We start from the raw sequence: 13,160 nt of genomic DNA, 5'->3' as shown, positions 1-13,160 counted from the left end.
TTAACAGCACCCTTTCAACATGAGACTGCTTGGGAGGGAGGTGTGCATGTGTGTTTAATATCGTTGGTATCTGAGCTGTATGTGTTATTTTTTTAGCCAGGTGGCTTGCTAATTGGAGCGCTCAAAAAGTCACTCATTCCCATTGTCCTTTCATTCACAACCATAGCAGGATCACACAGATCGCGAGTTCAAATCTCAGGCCGAGATCTACTCCATCCTCCCTCCCTCTGGGAAGTCAACAGTCGGTCATACTTTGGTCGGCTGTAGGAAGCCTCAACCCTGCCATGTGAATGTGGAATCTCCCAAAGCTGTCTCAGGGTCACCAATGGGAAAGCTGTGTCAACCACTATGCCTGTTTGAGCAGAGCTACATTTATACCTGTTGAATAATTTACTCAAAACGTTCAAACGGCCCTACCATTGTTATGTCGGAACATACACCACCGAATATCAACATATTCTCAATGACATATTGCTCAACATGCAGTGGAAGCACACACACACACACGTGGGCACACACACATGCATGCATAAAGACAAAGATCCCCCGTATAGCCATAACAGACTGTTGGGGCAAGTGCTGTTAGTGAGCACCTATGAAGGCCGGAACGGTACACGAGGGGGTGGGTGGCCAGCACCACGCCCGACCGCCTTTGTCTCCCTAGTGGCAATGTTTACACACCGCACCAGGTACTCATTTGAGGCTGAGTCGACCTAGGGGAGGCACGGGACCGGTTCAGATAATCGTCACTGGTGTTGGCCGTGAGCGGGAATCGAACCCGGGTCGCCAGGTTCATAGCGCAGCGCGCTAACCGCTACACACACACACACAGTCACACACAGTCACACACACACAGTCACACATACACACAGTCACACTCACACACAAACAGTCACACACAAACAGTCACACACAGTCACGCACACACAGTCACACACAAAGACAAAAAACAAAGATCCCCCATATAGCCTGTAACAGACTGTAGGGGCAAGTGCTGTTAGCGAGCACCTATGAAGGCCGGAACGGTACACGAGGGGGTGGGTGGCCAGCACCACGCCCGACCGCCTTTGTCTCCCTAGTGGCAATGTTTACACACCGCACCAGGTACTCATTTGAGGCTGAGTCGACCTAGGGGAGGCACGGGACCGGTTCAGATAATCGTCACTGGTGTTGGCCGTGAGCGGGAATCGAACCCGGGTCGCCAGGTTCATAGCGCAGCGCGCTAACCGCTACACACACACACACACACAGTCACACACAGTCACACACACACAGTCACACATACACACAGTCACACTCACACACAAACAGTCACACACAAACAGTCACACACAGTCACGCACACACAGTCACACACAAAGACAAAAAACAAAGATCCCCCATATAGCCTGTAACAGACTGTAGGGGCAAGTGCTGTTAGCGAGCACCTATGAAGGCCGGAACGGTACACGAGGGGGTGGGTGGCCAGCACCACGCCCGACCGCCTTTGTCTCCCTAGTGGCGATATTTACACACCGCACCAGGTACTCATTTGAGGCTGAGTCGACCTAGGGGAGGCCCAGGACCGGTTCAGATAATCGTCACTGGTGTTGGCCGTGAGCGGGAATCGAACCCGAGTCGCCAGGTTCATAGCGCAGCGCGCTAACCGCTACACTACCGCTCACACACACACATTCACACACACACACAGTCACACACACAACAACCCACTACTCGTTCGTCAATAACACCGTGGCCTTAAAAGGAAACGCATTTACTGTAATAGGCAACGTTTCGGGAAATTACCCTTTTCCATGTTGTCACTTAAAATAACAATAACGTAATCACAGTCATACTATCATTCATCATCATCAGACTTGGTCAATCCACTGCTGGATGAAAGCCTCCCTACTCCGCTGTCATCTCTCACGATCCTGTGGTATGATCATCCACGCAGCACCTTCACGCACGAGGTGATTTAATCTCCATCTCCCCCTAATTAACACAATTCAGATGTTTAAACTGTTTAAAGGATATGTTTTGTTTTAACACTGTTCATATAATTACTAAAGAGGACATCTCAACAAGTGTGTTCTGAATCCAAACCATTTTGTGAATAGAAACACACGTAGTAGTAGAAATAATAATCATGAAAATGATCCAATCCTTTAAACTAAATATTTACGCTCATAACGCGCCAAAAAAAGCGCACGACTTATGCTGCAGTAAATTTGAAGTGCACGTCCATCTGCTTTCGTGAATTTAAACAAAAAACGTTTACTCTCTTGTTTTAAAAGAAAGGCCAGAAAAAAACCCCGTACAAAATGAACAATAACATTTTGAGTGAGCGACTGGGTCAACAGCGAAGGGCACGCGTGTAAGGCCTACACGCAGGCACCGCTGTTCAAACAATCGGTCCGCGGAACTGGCCCGCGTAGAGCAGGTGCCACGTGCGTCCAAGACTCCGAGACTCGACAATGGCACGAGGCACGCGCCATTTAAATTGACCCTTAACTCGACACCGTCTCACGCCCACCCCCCACTCCTAAATGCTCGACGCCGCTGTGGTTATTCTCTCGTCCGGCGAAAGTCGGAATCGGCCTCTTGACCACTCGGGCCCAAATAAAACTCAGCTGTAGGGGGGGGGGGGGGGGTCACGTGCGGCGGATGTGAGGGATGCCACGGTTTTCTTTCCCCCACCACTGTATAGAACAGTGTTTTTTATTAATCTTCTTGACCTGAGGTGCACGCCGCAGCCCCTGGGGGTGCGAGATGCCCTTTCTGGGGGGTGCGAGACGCGGCCAGATTCCCTCGGAAAGTAAATAATCGAAAACACAAACTAAGCGTGGGCACGTGAGTACAACTTACTGTGTTGAATCACACCCTGTGTATTTATTAACATTACATATATATTTTTAGTTCTTTCGGTAAAGTCACGTAGAAGGGAAACAATAAAATAATAAAAATGTTAAACAATAAAATTCTCACGACGTTTCGAAAAGTGGCGGGTTTTTTTACGTAAAAAAAACCCGACACTTTTCAAATTTTCTTGCTGTGTTTTTTCACACCTGATGATGATTGCTTGTGTTGCAGTCGAAACGTCGTGAGCATTTTTTTGTTTTATATTTTCATTCTTTTATTGTTTCCCTTTTACGTGACTTTACCGAAAGAACCAAGAATATGAATCCCTGCAGTCGCGAAAGCTTTAAATCAAAATGACATATATATAAACAACAAATTGCGACTGAGAACCAAAGTGGTGCACGGCTGCAGCAAGGGTTAAGAAGTACTGGCATAGACTAAGCCGGGACACAAATCCCATTGAGCCCGTGCGGTCGATCAAAATCAAACCTGTGCCACGAGTTTCAAACCAGACACAAAACGTGTGCGGAGAAGCACGCAGCCAATGCGTGCAACGGAGGAGCGACAACAATAAACATTGTTTTCGCAAATTGCCAAGGAAATGCATTGAGGCCCTCTTGTCTGCGAAACCGCCGTCCAGATAGATCGGAGCAAACAGCGACTGGCGGCAGCAGCGGCGGCGATGCGGTGATAGTCAACACTGTGCACCGGTTTCATTATAACTCGGACTCATCAGCACCGCCAGGAGCCTCGTGAAGGAGGCCAAACTACCGCCTTGTCTCGAAAATGCGTAATTCACGTATATTCTAGATTAACCACGAAGAATGCATGAGCACCTCAGTAAAATTGTTGCATTTTAAACCATTTTCTTTCGAACAGGAAGAGCTTTTTCAGAGGCTGAGGCAGAATAATAATCATGTTTTGTTTTTATATAGCATCCTTCTTGCAAATTGGATCTCAAGAAGCTTAAGATTTTGACCCACACAAACACCTGAGTCACAATTGTAAGGCTGTGAAATTTGAGTCTACTCCGGCCTTAACTAAGCCCACAATTCCACCGGGAGTTAATGACACAATAGGTTCCACGTTTGGGGAAAATTGTTTCTATTATTGTTAAAAACAACCCTCCAGGCCCAATTTCTTATTTGGGGTGAATGTTTCCATCTCGTCATTTCGTTTGGCATACACACTCAGATTTGCGGTTTACATTTTTTGTAGCCAAATAGCCGAGTGCGTTCCATTGTTTTGTAAAATGTTGTGAATCTGGCCGGTGGAAACGATTCGGGGTGCGTTTACCTCGGACTTGGATCAACTCAGTCTGAAATTATTCATGGAGATGAACGATGTTCAACCGAAAAAGGAGCCCACGGAAAACTACGCCCACCACGTGTCTGCAATTGGCACCTGTGTTTGGGTGGCAGTAACTCAGAGATGCTTATCAGATCAGAATCTTACATTTTAACTGCAGGAGGAATCCGATGAGCTATAAAGCTCCTTTTTTTCACAGACGTCCAGAAGGGGCGGATCAGCAAGGTACACCAGCAAACAATAAAAAAACACGATATTAGTGCGAAATAGTGAAAAAATAATAAATTATGAATAATAATAATATTGATTCATTATATTCATTTATAAATGTATTGACTTGTACGGAGGTTTGTAGACCCGAGCTGTGTGGAAGTCCATCGCAATACACAGCACAGTTTTGATAATAAGACCTAAGCGCCGATTGAGAATCACGTCCGAGTTTTTGTCTCCTTTGGAAAAGGTTGGCAACCCGAAGCTGAGACACGAACCTCCGTTGCAAGGGAAGTTGGAGAACGACTGAAGAGTTTGTGAATGTAGCTCACGTAGACGCACCGGCTACACGACTCATCTCTAAAACGATTTTGTATTTATCAGGTAATGCCCACTGGAGCTGCTGTATAGTTATTTTTCAGAAGTGACCTCGCTGTCACAAATTATAACTCAGGTGGCTTATCATGTGGGAATTTATATCAGCCAATTCCCCTAAACGCATGTTTCTAAATGTGCAGGGAAAACCCGGAGAACCCGGAGAAAAATCCACGCGACCATGGGGAGAACATGCAAACTCCAAATATACAGGTGCCAGGGTCGGGATCGAACCCACGACCTCCTGTATACCAGGCGAGGTAGTTAACATCTTGCCACAGCAAGGCTATCATGAATGACCTTTCACGAACCTTGGGCCTGAAAAACAAGTCCATGCATGGGACTCGTCACGGCCTTGTAGTTGAATGGCGTAGACAGAGAGGGCCCTATCTCTAAACTCCCTCAAGGACACTCGCTCCGTTCTTTGTGCACTCCGCTCTCTATACCCGGCCTGAAACAGCGCACGGACCCAGCGCCGAGTGAAACACGTAAACACGTTTTATGGGGTTTGCTTGGCAAATTTGGCCTGAAAGTCGTCCCCAAACGTAATCAACGAATCGGCGGTGCCGCTGCGTTGGCAGTGATGCACAAACACAATCAACAACACACAACTCGACACTTTGGCGAATAACAACATCGCGTGGCCTTGAAAAATATATTTAATAGGCGACGTTTTGGGCAGCGATCCTTTTTCTTCATTGGCCAAAATGTCACCTATTAATTATATTGTCTTGTAAGGACACACAATGTCAGTGACAAACGCGTTTAGTTTTTTTCTTTAAAATATAAAGATCCGCGGCGTGTGCCAGACAACACTCGCGATGGAATTTTGTGGCACTCTTCCTCCAGGGCTAATCGAGCGGTTCAAAACTCCACGGTGCTATGACGGTGACTGTCAAATCGTCCCCCACGGCACCACGATTGTTGACGACCCACAAAGTTTCTTCCCGTTGTGCATCGGGCCCGCCCGATGGATAGATGTACCTAGAGAACCCTGGCCATCGGCATTCACAAGTGTGTGTGTATGTGTACGAGTAGCAATTCAACGCGCAGATTAGCAAGCCCACAACAAGCACATTGACTCGCTCTGAGCCCCTATGAAGACACTTAAACAATACGCGCCTGTGTAGCAATCGAGTGCCCTTTGTAATTCCGCTCTGCCATTTTTTCCGTCTAATGTTCCTGTCTGATTTTCCTCTCAACTGATTTCTGTGTTTAGTTTGTTGTTGTTGTTCATTCGCTCCCCCCCCCGCCCACCCACCCACCCACGTCAGATTAGCACGGTTCAACATACATACTCTGAGGCGTTCTCCTTGAAGTCGGCTGAGTGACGTTTATTGTTTTCGGAGGGAGGGGGAGAGAGGGAGGGAGGGTAGGGAGGGAGGGGTAGTGAGCCCTCCACCCCCCTTCTTTCTGTTTAGGAAAAAAAATAAACAAGCAGGATGACTTTTGTGTGTTCCCATCGCCCCGCCGCTCATTCACTCGCCCAACAGCGGACGGCATTCACAGGCGGGAGAGCGGCGCAAACCCGGGGGGAGCTCTTAAATCTAAGAGAGCGACCGTTTAGCGTGCGTGTTGGGGGCTGTTGGGGGGTACACAATGGTCGCATTCAGGGAGGAGAAACTGCTCGGAGTGCCGCGGCCAGAAAGTAAAATAAAAAGTGAACTACATCGGCTCTGTGCGGCGAACGTGAAGCGTCACGTTGGGTGCAACCGGAGCGGCCGGCGATTTGTGGGTTTGCGAAACATTAAAAAAAGATAACGTTGACGCAACGCCACGCTCGCCGGACTCGCAATGCGCCGGTTAATTTTGAAGTGAGGCCACGTCGGAAGGCCGGCTGTATATCGTGGGGGGGGGGGGGGGGGCAGGAGGGAATACCACGCGGAAATCCACACGAGCATCACTCTCTTCCGGCAGTGGTGAGAAGTTCCACATCGCTCGTGAGGCGAGCGGCTATAAAGTATGGGGTTTTTTTAATGATTACACCCAGAGGAGTTCTAATAGGCTGAGTTTACCCCGCCCCCCCACCCTACCTCTGACCCAACCGGGATTAGAACTTTGCAAGCTTTTGACTGCGAGTCGAACGTCCTGGCCGTTGGCATCGGCCCGGCCGGACACGTGGGCTTCGCAAAATTACCTCCACGTAGAGGAGTGGCAATACTAATAATAATATATATATTTTTAAAATCACGTTCGTTGTGAGTGAGTAACAATGCAAGGAAACACAATGCAGGCGTCTCTCAGAGGCAGCGTTCGCGACGGCTAAAAAAATATATAAACGCCTTGCTCACCGTAATTCTGGGGGACTTAGTCGCAGCGGGCGCAGCGGAAGCGAGCTCCTCCTTGGCCTCGGCGCTGTCGCACGGACTTGTCCTGGCGCTCACCACGCGAGACACAATGCAGCTGGGGCGTTAGCACCCGTGCCTCCAAAAGAGCGCGTGGGGCTTAGCGAGCTAGCGGGGCGCCGGTGTAGGGTAACAGTCACTGCCCAGGGGCAGTGCTGCCCTTCTCGATGTACGCACGCACGCACGTCGAAACTGTTGTTAAACCGCAATATAACTTCTAACTACTGTGCCGTACAGACGCGCGGTGTCCCGGTCTACGTATGTCGAACTTCCTTCGCACCGTACGTTGCCAACCGCGGTAATCGGAGGCGCGGGGGAAGGACAACACAACAGAAACACAAAAAAAGCGGTCAGAAAGAAATGGGTTTTCAAGCTCGATGGTTTAAAAGTGCATAGCTCCAGTGGCTTCCTAATATCGGAAGGGAGAGCGTTCCAGACGGCCGCAGAAGCGCGCCTGAAAGCGCCGCGCGGTGCAGTTAGCCAAAAGCCGCTGCTGCTGCTGCTGCGGGGATGACCGGAGTTTGCGTGATGATGTCTTAAGCTCCTTGACGAGATCAGCAAAGGCATCGTGGTATCGTTTGTGGCGAGCACGGAGTGTGCAGCGAGTGCGACCTCATTACGTATTCGTTCGGCAATCGGAAGCCAACGCACCGGGTCGGACATGGTCGTTACTTGCAGCGACACGTGTTGCCGTTCCTTTGAAGTGACGCGGCAGACCGTCTGTGACCGCCGGCCAGCGACATTTCAACCGAACTTGACAATTCGATTGCTTCAATTGAAGCAGCTGGTGCTTCACTCGAGAGGCTGGAAGATCGCGGGGAGCAAGTTAGCTCTTCATTCTTTTGAGGTTGATGAGATGAGTAGCGTTCTGTGGAAATTCAACGGCGTTCATCCCACGGAGTGACCGGCCCCCTACCATAGGAATGTGGATATTCCACCAACAGCGACGAGCCATGCTTTAGTATGGTTATAAACATTGCGATCTTTGGTGAAACATTTAACGCTAACTCTTTTTTTTTGTGACAGTTTATGTACCTCGCGTTTCTCTGTGGCATTTTAAAATATTCAACGCATTTATTCCTAAGCCTCCGCTGCAGAAGATACTCGTCACTTTCAACGGGTTCTTACCAAGGTTATAAGTCAAGGAAATGTCTCTTGTTACCTGAGCCGCAATAATGCTCGTCAGATTGCTCCGATTGACGATCATTCGCGGTATTGTCATCGGTGACGGGCCCTCCAACTGTGCGTTTGTGACATGTCCCGCGGATATCTTCTCACGCCCATGGTGAAGTAGCACGGCAAACGCGTGTGGAGGCAGGAGACAGCAGCTCGACTCGTGAGACGAGAGGATGTGGTCTGGACAGAGGGAACACCAATGTGCTCATGTGGTCTGGAGCGCAGCCAAAATCTCAACCTGCCACGTCAATGCGGGCGGCCCAAAATATTTGGGAAGAGAGGTCAAGAGGTCATTGTGGCCAATGCCCTTCATGCTACAAGCTCCTCACCAATGCTCCGTTTGTTGTTGTTGTTGCTGCCAAGTTCGACACGTGACCCCACCCAATGCCAACCCTACGGTTTCTCACCATCAGGCACGAGGTCCTCGTGTGTACGTCGAACTTCTTTCGCACCGTACGTAGCCAACCGTGCCCATCGGAAGTTCCAGTTCCCAATCGCCCGCTCCGACCGAAGAACACTTCCATACAGCGGATGTTGTCTGTTGACCTCCCATAATGCGGTTCTGCTGTATGAAATGGGGGGCAAAAAATTAGAAAAAAATGTCAAAACATATTTTTAGAGTTTTTGTTTTGGGACTTACCACTGAATGTTTGTGCATGGAGAAAATAATTCCACAGCAGCAACTCTATTCACACATTCAAGTGCTTCCAACATATGCAAAATGGTTTCGAACTGTATGGCAGGTAGTCGGCAAGCCCTCTTTCCGTACTCTCGAAAAGGATCATTGTCTGAAGTATTAACCTGCACATTTTAATTTACAATAAAACATTAAGGACAAAAGTGGTGAATTCTGCTGTTGTTGTTTGTGCCTTGAACCGAGATTCGGGATTTTCTAGATAGCCTCGTGAATAATTTTATAAAATGTCTTAATAGTTTCCGTGAGGTGTCCATGCAACAACAAAATAGCATTAACAGCTCCTTTCTAATGTTAACACCGCCAGAACAGCCTCACTTAGTCCCGAGACACTTTTCCGTCTAGAGAAGAGCCTCGCATTAATTGTGCTAAAACTATATTTGAAGCTTTCGTGACTGCAGGAATTACTCTTTGGTTCTTTCGGTTTAGTCACGTAGAAAATAAAATGAAATAATAATTAATTATGCTGTTTGGGTTAGACAGGGCCATTTGAGATCAGCGTTTTTCACGCGCGAGGGGAGCTCAAGCACACGGAGCGCACCCACACACGCACGAGATGACACCCACACACGCACGAGATGACACCCACACACGCACGAGATGACACCCACACACGCACGAGATGACACCCACACACGCACGAGATGACACCCACACACGCACGAGATGACACCCACACACACACGAGATGACACCCACACACGAACGAGGGGACACCCACACATGCACGAGATGACACCGACACACGCACGAGATGACACCCACACGCACGAGATGACACCCACACACGCACGAGATGACACCCACACACGCACGAGATGACACCCACACACGAACGAGGGGACACCCACACACGCACGAGATGACACCCACACACGCACGAGATGACACCCACACACGCACGAGATGACACCCACACACGCACGAGATGACACCCACACACGCACGAGATGACACCCACACACGCACGAGATGACACCCACACACGCACGAGATGACACCCACACACGCAAGAGATGACACCCACACACGCACGAGATGACACCCACACACGCACGAGGAGACACCCACACACGCACGAGATGACACCCACACACGCACGAGATGACACCCACACGCGCACGAGAGGACACCCACACAGGCACGAGATGACACCCACACAGGCACGAGATGACACCCACACACGCACGAGATGACACCCACACACGCACGAGATGACACCCATACACGCACGAGAGGACACCCACACACGCACGAGATGACACCCACACACGCACGAGATGACACCCACACACGCACGAGATGACACCCACACACGCACGAGATGACACCCACACACGCACGAGATGACACCCACACACGCACGAGATGACACCCACACACGCACGAGGGGACACCCACACACGCACGAGATGACACCCACACACGCACGAGATGACACCCACACACGCACGAGATGACACCCACACACGCACGAGATGACACCCACACGCACGAGATGACACCCACACACGCACGAGATGACACCCACACACGCACGAGATGACACCCACACACGAACGAGGGGACACCCACACACGCACGAGATGACACCCACACACGCACGAGATGACACCCACACACGCACGAGATGACACCCACACGCACGAGATGACACCCACACACGCACGAGATGACACCCACACACGCACGAGATGACACCCACACACGCACGAGATGACACCCACACACGCAAGAGATGACACCCACACACGCACGAGATGACACCCACACACGCACGAGGAGACACCCACACACGCACGAGATGACACCCACACACGCACGAGATGACACCCACACGTGCACGAGAGGACACCCACACAGGCACGAGATGACACCCACACAGGCACGAGATGACACCCACACACGCACGAGATGACACCCACACACGCACGAGATGACACCCACACACGCACGAGGGGACACCCACACACGCACGAGATGACACCCACACACGCACGAGATGACACCCACACACGCACGAGATGACACCCACACACGCACGAGATGACACCCACACACGCACGAGGGGACACCCACACACGCACGAGATGACACCCACACACGCACGAGGGGACACCCACACACGCACGAGATGACACCCACACACGCACAAGATGACACCCACACACGCACGAGATGACACCCACACACGCACGAGATGACACTCACACACGCACGAGGGGACACCCACACACGCACGAGATGACACCCACACACGCACGAGATGACACCCACACACGCACGAGATGACACCCACACACGCACGAGGGGACACCCACACACGCATGAGATGACACCCACACACGCACGAGATGACACCCACACACGCACGAGATGACACCCACACACGCACGAGGGGACACCCACACGCGCACGAGATGACACCCACACACAAACGAGATGACACCCACACACGCACGAGATGACACCCACACACGCACGAGATGACACCCATACACGCACGAGATGACACCCACACACGCACGAGGGGACACCCACACACGCACGAGATGACACCCACACACGCACGAGATGACACCCACACACGCACGAGATGATACCCACACACGCACGAGATGACACCCACACACGCATGAGGGGACACCCACACACGCACGAGATGACACCCACACACGCACGAGATGACACCCACACACGCACGAGATGACACCCACACACGCACGAGGGGACACCCACACACGCATGAGATGACACCCACACACGCACGAGATGACACCCACACACGCACGAGATGACACCCACAAACGCACGAGGGGACACCCACACACGCACGAGATGACACCCACACACAAACGAGATGACACCCACACACGCACGAGATGACACCCACACACGCACGAGGGGACACCCACACACGCACGAGATGACACCCACACACGCACGAGATGACACCCACACACGCACGAAATAACACCCACACACGCACGAGATGACACCCACACACGCACGAGATGACACCCACACACGCACGAGATGACACCCACACACGCACGAGATGACACCCACACACGCACGAGATGACACCCACACACGCACGAGATGACACCCACACACGCACGAGATGACACCCACACACGCACGAGGTGACACCCACACACGCACGAGATGACACCCACACACGCACGAGATGACACCCACATAGGCACGAGATGACACCCACACAGGCACGAGATGACACCCACACAGGCACGAGATGACACCCACACACGCACGAGGGGACACCCACACACGCACGAGATGACACCCACACACGCACGAGATGACACACGCACGAGATGACACCCACACACACACGAGATGACACCCACATGCACGAGATGACACCCACACACGCGTCATCCACCAGTCGCGCTTCGAAAGGCGTGTGCGAAAGAAGTTCCACACACATACACACACATACACACACACACACATACACACACACACATACACACACATACACGTGCATACACACACACATACACGTACATACATACACATACATACACGTACATACACACACATACACGTACATACACACACATACACGTACATACACACACATACATACACATACACACACATACACGTACATACATACACACGCATACACACACATACACACACATACACACGTACATACACACACATGCACACACATACACGTACATACAACAACAACAACAACAACCGCCATTCGCCACTAAGTGGCGGTGACGTCACCACGACGCTTGTGCCAGGCTATGTGCACCCTGAGGCCACGTGAAGTGTCGAACGCCCGCTGGCAGGAGGTCACGGGGCAGACCCAGGTGCCACGGGTCGACTGACTGAGATGACTGGCTGATGCACCACCTGTGCCCCCTACTGTGCCAACCTGCTGTGCTTTAGCCACCCGGCGCTCCGCTCGCTGTTGTGAGCGTCGCTCCTCCGCCCTCCGTTGTTGTTGGAGGGCGACTGCCTCCAACTGCCCAGTAGCATCCTTCACGAGCCTCCTCCACAGAGGCCGATCTTGACACCGCTGGTACCAGTCATCGGCAAGTCCACTCAGCTCCACGTCCTCCTGTACCACATCACTCCATCTCTTCTCTAGCCCGTGCCGCGCCCGCTTAGCCCCCTCAATCCGGCCAAACAAAAGCTGTTTCGGCATGCGGTGGCTGGGCATGCGGGCT

The sequence above is a fragment of the Petromyzon marinus genome, chromosome 46, assembly GCF_048934315.1.
Source record: "Petromyzon marinus isolate PM22_M1 ecotype Great Lakes invasive population chromosome 46, UKy_Petmar_22M1.pri1.0, whole genome shotgun sequence".
NCBI classification, from domain to species: Eukaryota; Metazoa; Chordata; class Hyperoartia; order Petromyzontiformes; family Petromyzontidae; genus Petromyzon; species Petromyzon marinus.
Note: the sequence above shows the minus strand (reverse complement) of the source record.